Source organism: Lithobates pipiens, unplaced genomic scaffold (genome assembly GCF_037356315.1).
Source record: "Lithobates pipiens isolate NorthernLeopardFrog02 unplaced genomic scaffold, aLitPip1_a1.2 Scaffold_3, whole genome shotgun sequence".
Lineage (NCBI taxonomy): Eukaryota > Metazoa > Chordata > Amphibia > Anura > Ranidae > Lithobates > Lithobates pipiens.
Window position 1 is genome coordinate 128,388,497 of NW_027507790.1, and position 19,752 is coordinate 128,408,248.

Here is a 19,752-nt window from a genome sequence, read left to right on the forward strand (position 1 = left end):
CTATGCATGTAGCATAACAATGTGTAAAAACACGAACGCAATTTGCATGTGTTCCTGAAACGCTGTAGTGTACGAGCAACCTTAAAGTGTAAGTTCACCTTTATAGAAAATCTGTAAGGTGAACTTACAATGGACCCCTCCTCGATTCCACTGTACCTGGGTCACGCGATCACCCAATCACTGCTATAGCGGTCCAGGGATTTGAAATCCCTCTGGCTTTCTCTCCTCTTCTCCAGCGCTGACAGGATGGGCTAGGTTGATTCCGATTGGTCCAAATAGAATGCGTCCTATACTTAACGAGGTACGTTTAGGAGATTAAGCTGCGGGGATTTCAAATCCTCGAACCGGTGACCGAATGCACCATAGGGAGTGATTGCGTGACTATTATAGCAGGACCGAGGGGGCAGTCTGGCTGTTGTATGCAGAGGGAGTCCAGTGTAAGTTCACCTTACATATTTTCTGTAAACGTGAACTTATCCTTTAAGTACATAAGCCCTCTATGCAATGGTTTGCTCCAAGCGAAAATAGTTTAAAACTGATACAACATATAACAAATAATTGCAGGCAAAATACTGCTTTTCAAGATAAGTTAACAGATTCCTCCATCCACACTACAGAGTAAATACCAACTACTCTCCTGCTGTGGCTATCATATTTTTACAGCACCCAATCAGATGCAGCTACTTTTTGGCCAAGGTGCTATGTAAATTGTGAGACTTGTACCACCGCAGGTGTGTGACAGTTGTGTGACAAGACTGGAATTCTGAGACTTGTGATTATCTGCTGCTAGCACCTTCAGACAATTGAAATGTACGTTTATGGAATTTTGTGTATCACACTTACTCAGTTCTCATATTACAAGCCATACAGGACATGCACCATGCTCAAGGCAGGGAACAGAAATCCATTTGGCACTTGTGTAAAGTTGAAAGCAGAGTCCTCCATTATTCTCCATGGCTGTTTCCTGTCCCAAGCCCAGCATATAGAGTCAGGTTGTATGCGAACACTTGAGCACAGAGAAAGAGAAGACTGTGCCATTACCTGGCAGACCGTGCAGCGAAGACCGCTTTGCAACTTGTAAGGCATGCTGCTCTATGATCATTTCTGATGCAGAGGGCAGGGTGCACATATTCAGTTCTTACAGTGCAGAAAACTGTACTCACTGGAAGACTCCCTTCTTCGGTCACTCCACAATTTCTGAACGGGATATTCATCACACTGCATGTGCTCCGGGCACCGCACTTCCTACCGGCAGCTTCAGATACCTGGAGGGGACAGGCATCACTCCATAGTCCTGTTACAAAAAAACGGAAAATAAAACTATTATAAAATATACAAAAAATAAAAAGCTATAAAATTGCATTATACACACACAAACACACCAATAAAATAATTTTTATTCAAAATTATTACTAAAACAGAAAATGTCTAGCTAAAAGTTTCTATCAAAAAGCTTTAATTCGATTTTAAAATGAGCTTTTTTTTTTTTTTTTTTTTTTTAAATCATTTTGATTCCATTGTGTCCATCAAACGGGGAAACTGTTAAAACAATAGGACAAGAGGAAACTTTAAGAAAAATGCAGAAAGACTTCAGTCAGTTGTGCTTACTAGAGTAGCCTCTGGCTTGGTCTCTGCTGCTTCCCCGAACATCCAGTTGAGAAGCACGTAGAGCTGCACGATTATTCGTCAAAGAATTGAGATCGCGATTCAACCCCCTCGTGATCTTAACATAGCATTTCCTCGATTCAGTGCAGAGGAGTTCTCTGCTCAAGCCAACTGTCCAAAAAATAAATAAAAAAAAATACAAAAAAAGTTTTAAACACAACATTGCTCATGCGAGACAAAGAGAAACATTGTAACATTTCATCCTTTTAGATCAAGGGTCTCCAAACTTTCTAAACAAGGGGCCAATTTATTGTCTTCCAGACTTTAGGGGGGGGCCAGACTGTGGCCTGTAGGAATGGAAATTCTCCTGGCATCAGCGACAGTAAACATCACCACATTTGGTATAAGGTGGAAGAATGCCCCATAGTTAGTATTACTGGGAGGAATAGTGCCCCAATGTTGACGTCAGTTAGCAGAATAGTGTCCTGCATCAGTGAGTGAATAGTAAAGGCGTGCAAAGGGCCGCATCTGGCCCCCGAGCCACAGTATTGAGACCAAAGGAATGAACTTCTGTTTCTAGATGAGGGCAGTTTAACCACTTAAAGCGGAGTTCCACTCAAAACTGAAATTTCCGCTTATCCAACTCCCCGCTCTGGTGCCACATTTGGCACCGGGGGGGGGGGGGGGGGCGTGCAATGGACAGGTACCGTTCCCCACTTCCAGGAGACAGGGCCTCTCTAAAATTCGTCCCTCTTCTCCTTCCTCCGCCGGACCAATTAGAAACAGCAGTGCACCTAGCGCACCCGCAGTAGGGAACCAGCTGTGAAGCCGAAAGTATTCACTGCCTGGTTCCCTTACCGGAAATGGTGGCGAAGATCGGCTGGGGTGCTGACATCGCGGGCTCCCTGGACAGGTAAATGTCCATATACTAAAAGTCAGCAGCTGCAGTATTTGTAGCTGCTGACTTAATTTTTCGTGGAGGCTGGACCTCCTCTCTAAAGACTAAACCCTTTTCTAACACTTGTTTCTTAGAAGTTAAAATCAGTATTTTTTGCTAGAAAATTACTTAAAACCCAAAATATTATATTTTTTTGTAGCAGAGACCCTAGAGAATAAAATGACGGTTGTTGCAATATTTTATGTCAATGTATTTGTGCAGCGGTCTTTTAAACGCAATATTTTTGGAAAAAAACTAAACTAATGAATAAAATGAAAAAACAAAAAAACAAACAAACAGTTAGCCCAATTTTTTTTGTATAATGTGAAAGATGTTACGCCACAAGAATCATGATCTTTATTCTAAGAAAAAATTGTGATTCTCATTTTAGCCAGAATCGTGCAGCTCTACGAGCACGTAATGAAAGATCAGCATAGAATGTCCCCTGAAGCCCCCTCCTTAGGACTACATATCCCATGAGTCCAAGTGCCACTGTATATATTTTTTTGTGATTGGAGTTGAGCTTTAACTTCAAGAGAATGCTTTCCCTGTACCTACAGTAGCTACTGTAGGTACAGGGAGAAGTAGGTGGGTTGGCTGTCCTGCCTGTTAGAATCACTGAAAGGAACACGCATGCTGCCTCTGAAATCAGACTATTTCACCACCACGCCCTTGACACCGTTTATGCCTACAAATGTATGATCATTTTTTTGACATATCACTAAACGTTATCCTCTGCTGTTCCATCTTCATCCACAACACTTTGCAGTGGTCTTTATTTTTTGTGTTTGTTTGTGTACTCAAAAGTCACAGATCCCTCTTAGAAAATGAAGGCAATTCGAATTTTGATGCATGTGTAAAAATACAGCACAGAGGATAAGCAAAAACAAGGATTAGATGGCATACAATTTGAAAGTAGCCTATATTAAAATGAATTAAAAAAAAAATAAAAAAATTCTCAAATAATTCTAAAATATATACATCAACGAAAGTATTGGAAACTGAATTTATATCGCAGCAAGTTCCTTATAATCAGCAAAACCGGTAGTGAAGAACCAAAGGCTACATAAAACAGTAAACATTGCCATAACAAAGAAACTGCATTTATATGACCTGACATGGTGCAGTTTTTTGATTTCCTGTTTCCAAGTTAAGAAGTTCCACAATACTGTGTAATATATGAGCAATACAGCCCTGTCTGGGTAAAGTTAAGCTTCTCGAAGTCAAAAATGCTGAAAATTGCCTTGACAGAATGACAATGTTGTGTGTTGACATGGCCTGAAGGCTTAAGCGCAACCCCCTCTCTCCATGCTTGAGAGGGAAGACACAAATGAACAGTTACATGTATATAAAATGCTGCACAATGGCAGCTCTAAAACTAACACCTACAGCAGCCTTTCTCAACCTTTTTCAACACAAAGGAACCCTTGAAATAGCTTGAGTCTTGGGGAACCCTTGCTAAAAAATAGAAATCTATAACTCATGATACATTAGTGTGATGGTCAGTGAGAAGAATGGTCCCTACACTTGTGGTCATTGGGAAGAATTACCTCCTTACAGACAGCTAAAAAGATCAATGGTGTCGGTGGGAACTTATTCGAGAGGCAGAAATGGCCCAATTTATTATGTTTGGGGGTTCCAAGTAAATTTCTAGCAAAAAATATTGATTTTAACTTAAAGTGGAGAGCCACCCTGAAAAATAAAAATAAAAAATACATTAAAAATGAAAAAAATAAAATAAAAATGATTTTTTTTTTTTTACTTACCAGAAATGCCTGTTGCTAGGCACATCATCCTAATCTGCCTCTTCCTCCTCCGCAGAGATCTTTTAGCCTCGGGTGGCCGATATCACGGGCACCCTGGACAGGTAAGTGTGTTTATTAAGTCAGCAGCTACACAGTGTTTTTTTTTTTAAACCGGCCCTCCTCTTTAAGAAGTGTCAGAAAAAGATTTAGACTTTAAGTGGTTAAACTTCCTGCATTTGGCTGAAAACTTGGCAGGCTGCCCAGATTTGTTTACAAGAAGTTCTTTCCCTTTCATCTAAGAAGTAAGTTTAGTTACAATGTTTCAAATTCTACACTTGGCAGACTGCCCAGGATGCTTTCTATTGACAGCTGAGTGAGCAGATAATCTCTACACTTGTTTATATGAAAGAATCGCCTACTCTCAGCGGGAGAGATCAGAGGGGGTGAATCGAGATTGCGTTTTTTTAAACGATTAATCGTGCAGCTCTACTACAGTATATGGGGCCAGTCTTTTCCTTCTATTTTCAAAGCAAACTCTCGGGAAAATATAATGTTCTTTGGCAATAGTTTTAGGTACAAATATCCACAGTGATCTAGGGGTTTTCGATGTCAGACTGTGGGGACCCCTTCGCTCTATACATTTCATGGAATGCCATTTACTGTTGCAGCTTCTCTGTGCTAATGTACCCTCTCCACTACAGAGTCTCTCCCACTTCAGCCACATTTGTTACCACTACTTTCCTCCTCCTACTTGAGCTAGATTTTCTCTCCGCATAAACACAACAGAAATGGGTCCCATTAAAGTACATCCACATTAAGGGAATTAACTATAGTCACCCTTATAACACTCACCACAGTTGGGTGTTGTCACCATAGCCAACCAATCTAAGGATACAGAAAAGGCCCAGGTAAAAAGACTACCCAGGAAAGAGCAGCTACTATGGCAACAAAGGGTCATATTCGGGACTAGTTATTAGGTACAAAAATATATTTATTCAAAAAGAGCAAAGCTAAAAACACACAAGGTCTGAATAATTTTATGACAACTTCACCGGTGCAAAATCAGTATTAAAAGCCACAGCAGTGGTGGAAAATGAGATGACAAAAAGGACACACACAAACAAACATTCATAAAAACAATAACAAATGTCTGGATTCCAAATACCATACACATGAAGATTGTCTGGTGATAATTTGCTTGAAAAAAAAAAAATGTAAAAAGAAAATTCCTATGAGTATTATAGACAACCAACAATGTGTATGGCCCCCAAGGGACTGGATTCATACGTCGGCCTGGCCAATATTGCCAACTTGGTAAAGATATTTGGATAGTTCTGGACTTAAGTAATGGCAGAAATGTCCTTATGCGTAGTTAGGGTAACACTGGATCTATATTTGGGCCTGATGAATATGAGTTAATAGAAGGAAATATATCCTGCTATGCTTATAGGAACTCATATTTGCATAATTCAAGGTAGATTTGCTGTTGGTGTATGGATCACATTAGGGAAATATACTGTCCATGATAGGCCAGATGTTGGAGAACCCAGTTTTCTCATAAAATGCCTCCCAATGCTTAGACCGAGTATTCTTCAACAATGTAATGAGACCTAGGTATATGGTGTCCCCTGTGTTCATTAGCAGAGTATACATAGCCTACTGTGGCCGATCAGGCAATAATCAAGGCTGGTTACAGAGTGGGAATGTATACTCAAAGAGCCGCTGTGGTATGCAGGCAGGGAGTCCAACAGTTAACCTAACATATTCCAGGCAACCAGAGACAAGGATGACTGAACTCAGTTGTTCCTGTAGATAGCATTGGAAGATAAAAGTTTGTACATTAATGCATCCTGCAATATTCAGATGTTTGGTGATCACTGCCGTATTGATACTGAGCCACTGTTGGGCATCAACAGCAGTCCATGGCAGTCTAGGTCGAGGAGTGCCAGGAGTCACCAGGAGCTGTTACAGCGAGATAATCTGCATCGGCCGCTGTTCGGATCCAGTTATGGCCCGTTTAACCTGCCGTTTCTTGTCTCTGTTGGAGCAGAGCATGGTTGGATGGCGTCACATGACTTTAGTGACAAACGCGTTTCGCTAAGAGGTAGCGTAGCTTCCTCTGGACCCTTTGTTGACATAGTAGCTACTTTTTCCAGGGTAGTCTTTACCTGGGTCTTTTCTGTATGCTTAGGATTTCCTCTCCCACTACTGACATGCCCACACACCAGTGACATTTCTGCCCTCAGGCCAGTTACATTTCTACTACCCCCACTGCTGTCTTCCTCATCACCAAGCCAGATACATTTTCAGACATATCTTTGTCCGTATTCTGCACTCCCCTGCCCCCGGCCACCCAACCTCCTCTCCTTCACAATACAAGCAGTATACACATTGGTTGGAATGTACCAAAATGGAGCAAAAAGAATCTGGAACTGTGCATGGCAAATAGTTATATCTTCCGCATGTTAAACTTTGAAAAGAAGATCGAAGCCAACTACATGTCATGCACAGCTGCCGTTTTGATCATATCCCCTCATTGGAGTCTTCTTTTTATGGCACTGTGGGATTTTCTAAAACTGGAAATCCCAAAATCTGGTGCAGCTCTGCATAGAAACCAAGCGGCTTCCAGGTTTTTATGTCAAAGCTTAAATTGAACAAACTTAGGTTAGAGGCCAATTGGCTACTATACAGAGCTGCATATCAGCTAATTGGGATGCAGGTGGAGCATGCAAGAAGTTTGGATGAAGAACTCAATGTTCATGGATTTCTATCAATCTGCAGGAGGTTTGTGGGACATGGGCCAGTCTGATATTAGCTGGACTGTCCACCCCACTATTGCATTAGTCGGCTACCCATTGGCTAGCCCAAGACAGAACATCCTAGTCACCAGAGTGATTGGAATTTGTCCCACCATGGCAAATGGCTCCATACATGTTGCAAACAGGAAAGGAGCACGTCTCTACTTAAAGTGTTAATAAACTTTAGCTTTTTTTCTTACAAAAAAGTTATACTAGGATTATCGCTAAGGCGGATATCAGCATTTTTTCAAAACATCGGTATCGGTCACAAACTAAACCGATATTACAGATATTGGTCTCTGCTGGCATCTTTTTGGGGCCCAGAAGCCTGCAGACCCAGCACTCAGGGGCATGCAAGACACGCACACAACGTCATTAAGCCTCTGCGCACTGGGCCTAACATTCTGAGTCTGACAGGTCTCCCTTGTCTTGACACTCGGATGGACACACCAGCAGCCAGCCACACACCCACAGGAAGGTGCCAGGCCATTGAGGCTGGCCAGCCAGCAGCCTCCCACCTAGCCACCCACAGCAAGGTGCCAGCCAGCCAGTCCAGCCACCGCAAGGTGCCAGCCAGCCGCCACCCACAGCAAGGGACCAGCCAGGCCAGCAATCCCACCCACAGTAGGGTACCAGTCCGCCAGCAAGCCCACCCACAGCAGGGTACCAGCCAGCCACCCACCCGACCGCAGCAGAGTGCCAGCCATTTTTAACCTTACTCTTTCAAAATTCTAATGCAGATGGATGCAGAGAGAAAAAGTAAAAAAGTGTGGTTTGGGACTATTTCTCGTCTCAACCATCTCCAGGAAAAGCAGCAGTGTGAAACACGTACAAACAAGCAACATGAGCATGGGATCAACAATTGCAAAAAACAAAAATACATCAAATCTTTGGGCCCATCTAAGAGTTCATCATGTTGAATTATATAACGAAGCACAGAGAAAACAAGCTGAATCACAAAGTGAAAAACCACAATCCCACCAAAACAATAAAATATATGTTTCAGAAAAAAACCAAGTGGCTAAAGTCAGATGGAAGATCCCAAAAGCTGGACAAAGCAATCAAAGAGATGGTTATGGATAACCAGGCATTTACAACGGCACCTGACTCTGGATTGCAGCGGTTGATGTCCATAGCTGAACAAAGGGTACCCCACTGTGAAGAGTGAAAAGTATTAGCAAACCGAAATGCTGGGAAAGATTCACCAAAAGGTAGCCGAGAAAGTAAAGGCTATACTGCAACCTGAGAATGCTGGCAACTCACTCATTAACAACTGACTGTTGGTCAGGACCAACAGTCACTAATGAGTCTTACATGCTACTCCATTGACAGCAGATGAACAAAAAGGCAAGTGGTGTTGAATACAAAAGGGGATGCAAGGATCCCACACTGGGGAGTACATTAGAGAAATGTCTCTAGGCATGCTTGTGCTTTGTGACAGGGGCACAAACATGGTGAAAGGAATGAGGCTTTCTGAAGTGTCAGACCTCATTTGCATGGCACACACCCTGCAACTTGTGGTAAATGATGGCCTGTCAAGCCAGAGAGCTTTGATAAATATAATTGGCATGCTGAAGAGGTGCGCAGGCCATTTTCACCATTCAGTCCTTGCCTAGCAGAGACTGAGGTGCATTCAGGTAGACCTTGGCCTACCCAAAAACAGCCAAATTTCAGGCTGTTCCAACACAATGGAATTCAACACTTCACATGCTGCAAAGAATGCTGGAACAGACGCGAGCTCTGAGCATCTATTCAGGTGAACATGGAGGATATTGTTGTCCTACTGCTGATCTATGGGACATAGTAGCCAATGTCATTGAGACCCTCCTCCCCATAGAGGAAGTGACACTAGAGATTAGTCATTATGACTCATCTGTCATCCCATGTGTGAGAGTGCTGAAGATGCTTCTTCAAGAGAACGAAGGACCCAACACATGTGCCATTAAAACATTCAGGCAGGTCATGAGAGATAGCCTCACCAAACGCTTTGAGAAGCATGAAGAGAAAAAAAAACGTTGTGCCGGCATGTATTTTGGATCCTCGATACAAGAATCACGCTTTCTCTTCTGATGATGCATTGGCCAAGGTAAAACAATTGCCAACAGAAGAACACGAGCTGCTGGAGGTTCCTGCAGAAAGGTCAAGTTTGGAAGAGCATGTTACTAATCTGGAAGAGCAGGATACTGCAAAAAAGAGACAATGGGCAGAAGAGAATCTTCATCATGGTCAAATTGATGTCATGTTCAGTGTGTCATTAGGGCCTCATGCAGAAAATTCTTCTGAATGTGCATCAACAGCTTGGATGATGAACTTCATCTCCATTTGAAGGAACCAGTAATTGACAGAAGTGGTGATCCTCTTCAGTAGTGGAAAGAAAATGAGTCGCACTACAAAAAGACTTGCCTCTCATGCTAGAAGATACCTCTCTGCTCCTCCATCTGTACCAAGTGAGTTTTCAGCGATGTGGCAGCAATTTATGGAGAAAAAAAAAGAAAACAGAACCTATTTAACAGGTGCACATGCTGAAATGTTATGCTTTTTGCACTATAATAAATATTGTTCTACTTAACTGGGAGTATTGAAGAAAGTGTATTGTCAGTGTGTCCTGTCCACTGTCTAGCTATTTGCACTGCAGTAGCGATTAAATTTCATCAGTCCAGAGCAATGCACTAGTAACAGTTAGGCCCCTTTCACACAGGCGGATAGAATTATGCTTTTAGCTGTGGATTTTATAGTTTTCTACCGCAGCTAAAAGCACACCGATTTCCTATGGCCCCATTCACACACTGCGTTTATAAAAGAAAAAATACAGAAATAGACGGTTTGAAATGCAGAGGACCGAAATGCATCATGGGTAGATTCAAGGGACCCAAGAAAAAATAAATAAAAAAAAAGGGTTGCTATGGGAATTACTACCGCAGCTAAAAAACGCAACTGTATGCAATCACACTGTAAAAATGCAGCTAATCGCAGTGCCTGGAGTCTTGAATTTCACAGAACAAATGATATGCTTTTAACTGCGGCAGAACAGCCATCCGTGTGAAAGGGGCCTTATACTTTTTCTATGTTTTGGGAAGCCATTTAAGAAGTTATTGTTTTTCAAGCACTTCATTTTTCCCAGTTGTTTACTTCTAGACCTCTTTCATCACACCATGGTGCACTGCAGACAGAAGTCAGTTTTGAAATCTGTGTGTTTTTCTCCCATCAGTTTTCATGCTAGAGGAAATCCCTGCAAATTAAGGGGATTTCTTGGGGACCCCCAAATCACTAGAATTAGTGACCCCATTGAAAGATTTCCACTCTATTACTTTTCTGGGGACAACCCAAAATTTGGGATTTTTTTAACTTTCAATGATAATATTAAACAGGATAGAGGGGACGAATTTCCCTAAAGCTCCATGCATACTGGCTTAAAAAACTACTACAGGAGTTTTGTGTTCTGCCTGTAGAAGCAGCTTAATGTTATCCTATGTGTCCATGCACATTGGGACGATCACAGGCATATTTTAAACTCAACATTTAGGCCTCATGCACACGGACGTTTTTACAGCCACTTTTTTGAGCTTTTTTTGCAGCTTAAAAACGGCTGTCCATGTTAGTCTATGGCTTCATGCCCACCTAGGCGTTTTTGAGCTGCAAATGGCATAGGCGTTTTTAAGCTGTAAAAAAAACCCAGGACCAGTGCGTTCCGTGGCGTGGAGCTAGAGCTGTAAAAATGCGAATCGCGGGAAAACGCGCAAAAACGCGTAAAACCGCGCAACATATTTTCTTTGTTTTCTGAGTGCTATAGCCAAGAGATGTGTTTCTTAAAAAACGCTCCTTAACGCTAACGCTAAAAAACGCGCAAAAACGCCAATGCAAAACGCAGTAAAAATCACGTTTTTAACAACAATTTTTCCAGGCATCGGAGCTAGCTTTGCAGCCAGTTTTTTAAAACGTCCGTGTGCATGAGCACTTAGAGGCAGGAAAAAAAAAAAAAACCCTTTTGGTTTGCATTACCAATTGGAGCTAAAAAACAGGAAAAAAAGCAAAACTATCCTTAAAGTGTCTAAACTAAACCAAGTTGTAAGATAGTTTAGCAAGTGGTAATCATGAAATTTTAATATGTAGCATTTCTTATTTAAAGCTGAACTCCGGGATCGGCAAAAATCCCCCATTAGTACACTCCCCACACACAAGTACTCTTTGTAAATTAAAAAAATTAAAACAAAATAAAAATGCATAATGTATTCTGCCGAGGAGCTGTTAGAACAGTTATTACATTATATCCTCTCCTCTCTCTCTAGTCTACACTATAATCAAACTACACTTCCCATCATGCTTTGAGAATTGCAGTGAATGGGGGAAGAGTACACTAGGCCTGTACATGTTAAATGTGAACAAGCCCACTTCAACATAAATCACGATCCTAATGCTGCAGCCAGCCACACTACCCAGTAACAGCAGGATAGATAGGTTACAGCCTTGTGAATGCAAGACATGTTTGTTCTCTCCCCTCCAGCCACAACAGGAGATAAACATATTACGCTTGCTTTATGTAATCGTTACTGAACTGTAGACACATGCCCACTATTATATATGCTGTACTCTGCTGTAATTCAGTATTAGAAATATTCCTCCATCTTTGAGATCTTTCAAACAGCAATCAGTGCTTGTATGGTGTATGTGAGAACATTCCCAACCGCACCAAAGAAAAAGCCGGGACATTCTGCTTTACATCAGTAAATGACGGCATGAGGAAAAAATAAAATAAAAAGGGCTGCGCTAACTTACTAATCAATAACACAATAATGGTGGAAACCTCCAATTTATAGAAATCACACAAAAAAGTCAATATCAGCGTGGTCTCAGAGCCCACAAGTGCGAGTAGAATTATAGGGGTCTGACACACACACACACACACACACACACACACACACACACACACACACACACACACACCTCTATCACTTCCTTAAGAATTGGTAATGCATTTTTTTTGTTTTACTTTCCCTAGGCGTTTTTGTTTTTTTTCCCCCAATTCCTGGGAAATCGATCGAAACTGTTGGATTTGCAAGGACACAGACTACTGATAAGGAACCCAGAAAGCCACTCAAAGTAGGCTTTCGTACCAAAACCAATCTGAACTGACCGGATACTGCTGAAATTTTTTTTTTTTTTGCCACTCACATGTTGTAACCACCCATTTAACTGTTCCCTTGCTACTAAGAAGATATGAATGCTGATTGGACTAAACAATATGATCACACACACACATTATATATATATATATATATATATATATATATATATATATATATATATATATATACACACACACACACACACACACACACACACACACACACACACACACACACACACACACACATATACATATATATATATATATATATATATATATATATATATATATATATATATATATATATATATATATATATATATATATATATACACACACACACACACATATACATAATATATATATATATATATATATATATATATATATATATATATATATATAGTCAAACTTAATGTTTGTAAGGCATAAACACTTTCAGTCGCTTACGTTGCCGAGAACTGTGCTGCGTCTTTCCACTGCAGTGTATGGAATAAACAGCAGTTTCCTTTTTATCTGATTTGGGCTCGCTGTCTCACCTCAATGTCTTACTTGGAGACTCCCTAACCTGATTTAGCAAGTGCGGTCTTCGTTTGTGCCCATACGTGCGGTCCCATCAGAGCCCATACGTTCGCTTCCCATAAACGCAGAGCTGGGATCATTACTAGTCATCAGCCGGATGACAGAGAGGAGATCTTGGGCTGCGATTAATCTTGTATATGAAACACTGATCTCGCAGTAATGTCCCGCCTCCTGGGCCAGCATGGCGATTGGCAGCACACTGGTCCAATGCCGGCCCAGGAGGCGGGACATTACAAGGAGCGGTGTTGCGGATACAAGATCCGTCGGAGCCCGAGATCTCTGCTCTGTCATCTTGCTGATGTCTAGTAATGATCCCCGGCTCTGCAGTGAGAGATGGCGGGCAGATTGGGGATGGTGCTGGTGGGGAGGAGAGGAAACCACCTCCATGGGCAGCACAGACCGGGGGCTGTGAGATCCTTCCGCCCAATACAGTAAGCAGACAAAAATAGAATAAATATAAAAATGTGAATCCAAGCACTGATACGCTAGAGAATATCAATGCAAAAATTGTGTATACATATAAAAAATAGAAAAACAAACAAATGATCACGCTGCAACTATGTAGTGGTGTTCAGTCACCCAAAAACTTCAAATGTATATATCAAGTAATAGTGTGCTGCAATCAACTTTCTATTTATATCAAGTGCAATATAGTGCAGTATAGAGGTGCTGAAGTGCATATAATGTGCTTAAATATATAATGTTGGGATGTAGAGTGCTTCAATATCAAATATTTAAATATAAAGTGCTTAGTGCTAATCATACTGTTACTAGAATAGAAAACCCCTTAAGCACCAATCGATAATTATTGGTCAAAATACACCCACATAAATCACCACAAGCAGAGAACAAGAAGTGAAAAAACAAAGAAAATAAAATAATAGCTATGACTGTGCAAATGTCCCTTCATGCACAGTCACAGACAATGACCCACAGGAGAATTAAGAGCTAACGGCACAATCCATTCATTAAATATAAGTCCATGGACGCACTTGCATATTGATCATAAATTAATCATGAAACTTTTCAGGCACTCATGTTCACTTCTCCCCTAAGATACTCTTTCAATTCCAGATTTCCTCCAATTTACATTCAGTTCATAAAATAAAATAAACAAAGACAGGCAATCATTGCGCAGTGGTCATTGTACATAAAACACCAGACGTACGCCGATCCACTCACATGCACGTAACCAAAAATAGCGCTTGTAACAATCAGCCGCTCTGAGTGATCCTCACAAAGCGTCCGCTGTGTAGTAACGAGACACCACGGATGATGTCACTGGCTCCTCCCGACGCATTGCATCACGTCACGTGACTTTATCAAGGGTTGAGTCAAGTGGCATGTGATGCAACACGTCGGGAGGAGCCAGTGACATCATCCGAGGTGTCTCGTTACTACACAGCGGACACTGAGGATCACTCAGAGCGGCTGATTGTTACAAGCTCTATTTTTGGTTTACGTGCATGTGAGTGGATCGGCGTATGTCTGGTGTTTTATGTACAATGACCACTGCGCAATGATTGCCCGTCTTTGTTTGTTTTTTTTATGAACTGGATGTAAATTGGAGGAACTCTGGATTTTAGGCTAGGTTCACATTGCAGCAATGCGGGAACGCCGCAAATCCGTGGCGGGTTCCCGCATCGCATACATCGCGGCGGCAGTTCACACTGCCCTATGAGAACTGCTGGGAGTGTCAGTGAAACGTTAATGACACCCCCAGATCAGTTCGCATATCGCAGTGCGATCTGCAAACTCGGACAGGAATCGGATCGCATGGTGTGAACACCCATGCGATACGATTCTGCTGCGGACCAAAAAAAGGGTCCTGTGCGAGTTTGGGCTGTGTGTGAGCGAATTCAGCCATACTATCTGTATGGCTGAACTCGCATCGCACAGAGATCAGATGCGATTTGCACTGCAGTGTGGTGCGAATCACATCCGGTTCTCGTAACTGCTGCAATGTGAACCCAGCCTAAAAGAGAATCTTAGGGGAGAAGTGAACATGAGTGCCTGAAAAGTTACATGATTAATTTATGATCCATATACAAGTGCGTCCATGGACTTGGACTTATAATGAATGGATTGTGCAATTAGCTCTTAATTCTCCTGTGGGTCATTGTCTGTGACTGTGCATGAAGGGACATTTGCACATTCATAGCCATTTTATTTTCTTCACTTATTGTTCTCCGCTTGTGATGATTTATGTGGGTGTATTCTGACCAATAATTATCGTTTGGTGTTTAAGGGGTTGTCTATGATAGTATCAGTATGATTTAGCACTAAGCACTTTATATTTAAATATTTGATATCGAAGCACTCTACATCTGAACATTATATATTTAAAGCACTTTATATGCACTTCAACATAGAAAGTTGATTGCAGCGCACTATTACTTGATATATACAGACAAAAATAGAAGGCCCTGCTTGCTTTTAGAGAATTACAAGGGGGAGGTGACAAGACCGCTGGCTCAGGATACAGGAGGAATAGCAGCCAGTGGTCGTGCAAACAGGATATTATTGGGCAGTAACTGTTTTTCTTCACATCAGCAGGCTACTACAGAGGAACTACAGAGCTCAGAAGAAAATTGATGGCAGAGTCAGTGAAGGTAGATCAGCAACAAGGACGTGGAAAAAAAAAGTTCTGCTTTAAGGGCCAAAAAAAAAAAAAAAAAAAAACAACTAAGAAAACATTTGCAGAACACTTCACATTCCCTTTATAGAGGGCAATACACAATACATTTACATGAAAATAATAGTTCCTAAAAACAAAGCAATGCAAATAAGGACTACCTGGGAAATCTGCACCATGCTGTTCCATCATGCCCTACTTTCTTCACCCTGTTCATCAGATGCTTATTTGCATGAATTTGTGGTTCCTCTGCAGCAAGAATAAGGTGGTGTAGTATCCCCCGGTGACAAGCATACATCAAACATCTGAGCCTAACATCTTACAGCAGAAAGACATGCCCATTAAAAGGAACTAGAGATGTGATTTTTACACAAGATGATGCAAGTTATTGTTCCTTTTAAAATGAGCCAGCTCCAAGAAGTTATAAATCCTCTGCCAAATGTCTGACTTATGACTGATTACTTTAATTTGACCCCCGTCAGTCGCTGAAAAAAAATTCTATTGGCAGTGGCAGCCTCACTTCTCTGGTGGCCAAAGGTCTCCCATCTTCACTTTGTTCCAATGTGGTAGCCTTCACCAGACTCTAACATTCAACATTTACAGAATGTCACATGTCTGTTTCCCACCACGTGTTGTGGCTGCACCCTCTGACTTTTGTTACTGCTGTGTCGTGTGCCCTAAATTCTGGAGGATGGAACTGCACTCACAGAATGTTTAATGCTGATGAACATAGAGGAGGCTAAAGTGATGAAAAGGAGCAATGGTAAGAAAGAGCTCTCTCTTAGGAGGGGGGGGTAGTTGGTCAGGAAAAGTCTGCTCATTGGAGGAGAGCAGGCTGAGTTCCCAGCACAGCTAGATAACTGATAATGGTGTGTTCTGCTTAGCATGGTCAGGTTTTTAATTAAGAAAACAGAGGGACTGACAGGAACCCCAGGGATTTTACATGAAGAAAGCAATACAAAGAGAACAGGATACTTTCTCATACAACCCCATAGTACAGCAGAAATACACGTGGAGTATGAAATACTTTAGGTGCTTTAACTAGCCGAGAAGCAAAAACCCTCCACTAGGTCTCCTCAGAAGGTACAGCTACTGCTGAACTTTGGGGGGCCCCACCACATCAGAGAGACATATCTATGACACACACCAGTTGAAGTATTCTGCCTCTGCCCCCTATGTGCTTTGCCATTCATGAAGCACACCCTGTGATGACACTGCGGCCGGGAAAATACAAAGAAGGGGCAGAGCCAAACACTTGAATTGAGGTCTGCCATAAACACCTCTCTGATGTGGTGGGAAGTCAGAAGCACAGCTGGCAGAAAGGTCTTCATAACAAGGAACATATAAAAAGGGCTATGAGAAACACTGGATGGTTTAAAGTGGATCATTGCCAAAGTTGGGCTTCAAGCCAACCAACAGATAGCTAAAAAAATATAAAACGTATGCAATAAAAAAAAAAAACTGAGACACATACGCATGGACCTCAGAGAAATAGAGAATACAAAAAAAGTGGACACAGGCCCTACAAAGAAGAGGTGATATGATATGCAAAGGATCCAATTCTGTGTTCCAAAACAGGTCACCAGTTTGGATAGGACTGTAGGCTGGTTTGTTATTCAGAGCTAAGTGAAAACCTTTAACATCTCATCCTTTAATATAACCCGGTAGAGGCCGATTTAGCTCTAAAGAAAAAAAAAAAAAAACGCATTCATGTACAGCGATACTTTTTCATGCAAATGACAAATAGCACAAGCTGATTAGTTGATGGAGAACAGAAGGGGCTTTTTCCCCCTTCACTTCTTTCTTTTCACTTACTGGCACTCGTAACTCACTTGGAAGAAGGTTTCATGAACCCCGTCCAGTTCTCAAGGTTCTAACAATGCAGTATGGCCATTTAATTAGCAGGTTGTCACTTGAGCTACCATCAAAAAGCTCTCTCTGAAACAACATGCATGTACAAACTAAGTATACAAGTAACAAGACTGCCATAGACTACATTTCCAATAGATATGCTATTAATTCCTAAATATAGTCATCATAAATTATTAGTTATATCCCTTTTTTACTATTACCCTCACATCTACTTTTTTTCTCAAATTTTTTTTTTTTATTTTTTTTTTTTTTACAGCAAATGCTCTGATAGAAGAGAAATTCCATCAGATCATTTAACACCAACTGGGAAAAAATTGCACTGTGTATGATTGGCTGAAAGCAGGAACATGGGTGTTTAACCACTTCATCCCCGGAAGATTTACCCACTTCCTGGCCAGGCCATTTTTTCGATACAGCACTGCGTTACTTTAGCTGAATTGCGTGGTCATGCAACTCTGTACATAAACAAAATTGATGTCCTTTTTTCTCCCCCCACAAATATTTTGGTGGTATTTGATCACCTCTGCGTTTTTTGCATTTAAAAAAATATTATATATATCCAAACATTTATCCCTTGGTGTATACTGTCCTAAACATCTGTACAGCAATGTCCACCATCCAGCCCCCAGACTCTGAGCCTGGAGCTCTATTTCATGCACCAGGGCTCTACAACCAGTATAGGGACATAGCGATAGAGCGATAGATAATTTTGTAGCAGAATAAATTATTGGCCTAAACTGATGAATTAGTAAATATATACATACACACTTTTTCGCAATAAATGTTGATTTGTTTGCGCAAAAGTTACAGCATCTACAAAATAGTAATATAAAAAATATACAAAAAATTGCAACTTTTAAAAGTCCACTTTTTCATATATAGCAGCGCAGGGCTCGACAAAACCCGGGCGCCAGGTCGCATTGGCGACTAGAAATAGCGACCTCGCGCCTGGGGCAGCACAGCTGGGGGTATCCTGTCTCTGTGGACCCCCCCAGTGTGATCGCGTCGGGCCGTTCCGCCGGCGGCCGAAAATTTAGGCCGCGGCTTTGAGGCCTTCTGCGGTCCTATGATTCCTTATGGAATCTGGCGCCCTCTTGTGGTCGCCGTTGGTATGACAAACCAGCAATGCTAATAAAGCTTCCTCTGCCTGTTTTATATTACCTGCCTCTTCTTCCCTTTATTTAGAACCCCCTAAACATTATATATAATTTTTATTCTAACACCCTAGAGAATAAAATGGTGGTTGTTGCAATACTGTCTGTCACACCGTATTTGTGCAGCGGACTTACAAGCGCACTTTTGTTGGGAAAAATAAATTTAGTTAATAAAAAAATAAGACAACAGTAAAGTTAGCCCAATTATTTTTTATATTGTGAAAGATAATGTTACGCCGAGTAAATTGATACCCAACATGTCACGCTTCAAAATTGCACCCGCTCATGGAATGGCGACAAACTTTTACCCTTTAAAATCTCCATAGGCGACGTTTAAAAAAATTCTACAGGTTGCACGTTTTGAGTTACAGAGAAGGTCTAGGGCTAGAATTATTGCTCTCGCTCTACCGATCACGGCGCTACCTCCTATGTGTGGTTCGAACACCGATTTTATATGCGGGCAGGACAGGGCGCGTTTAAAAATTATTATTTTTTCTGCTTATTTTAACTTTTTTTTTTCCACTGTTCTTTTAAAAAAAAATGTTGTGTCACTTTTATTCTTATTACAAGGAATGTAAAAATCCCTTGTAATAGAAAAAGCATGACAGGTCCTCTTTAATATAAGATCTGGGGTCAGAGAGACCTCGGATCTCATATTTACACTAAAATGCAATTGAAAAAAAATAAATAAAATGTCCCTCTAAGAGCTATGGGCAATGACTTGGAGACGGGGGGGGGGGGGGGGGGGGGCGGCGACGGCGCTGCTATCTTCCCCTCACTCATCTCCATGTCAGGCCAGGGACAGGTCCGGATCGCCGTCACGGACCTGGCGCCTAACTTTTTAAGCTGGCTCCTAGACTCTTAAAAAATTTTTTATATAAAGGTGAGTTCATTAGAATTTTGATCAGTGTCCAGAAAAGAAGGTGCTTATTCTATCCGTTCTTTGTTGGGGATGCACTCACCGAACACCAAGATCAAAAAAAGCCTTTAAACTGCCAATCAACAATGCTTCTTATGGCCACTAGATGTCTCTCTTGTTGGAATCTAGTTTTCTCATATAAAAAAGCAGAGATGCCCAAACATAGTGTGATATTGTTTAACATCTCTCATACTGGTCACTGGAAGTTCAACATGGCACCTCATGGCAAAGAACTCTGAGGATAGTTCATGGATGGGTCTTTGCCCCAAGGTTTTAGCAGTCCTTGCAGGATCTTTTTAGCAGCCACCAGCAGAAGCACAACTCTTCAAGACAGATGTATTCCTGTATTATCTACAAAATAGGGCAAAGATTTAGAGACT

General features: G+C 41.4%; 1 protein-coding gene across 6 annotated transcripts in view; it reads right to left on the bottom strand.

Annotated features, from left to right (window-relative positions):
• APC (APC regulator of Wnt signaling pathway) overlaps positions 1-19,752 on the bottom strand; it is a 208,352-nt gene that overhangs the window by 167,007 nt on the left and 21,593 nt on the right. For 5 of the 6 annotated variants that reach the window (XM_077462284.1, XM_077462285.1, XM_077462286.1 and 2 more), the window contains exons 2-3: positions 1,609-1,776; positions 1,164-1,294 (exon numbers count right to left, since the gene is read on the bottom strand). The gene's annotated coding sequence lies outside the window, so the exon portion shown is untranslated. The remainder of the gene's footprint in view (positions 1-1,163; positions 1,295-1,608; positions 1,777-19,752) is intronic. The other variant, XM_077462282.1, reaches the window with a different exon arrangement.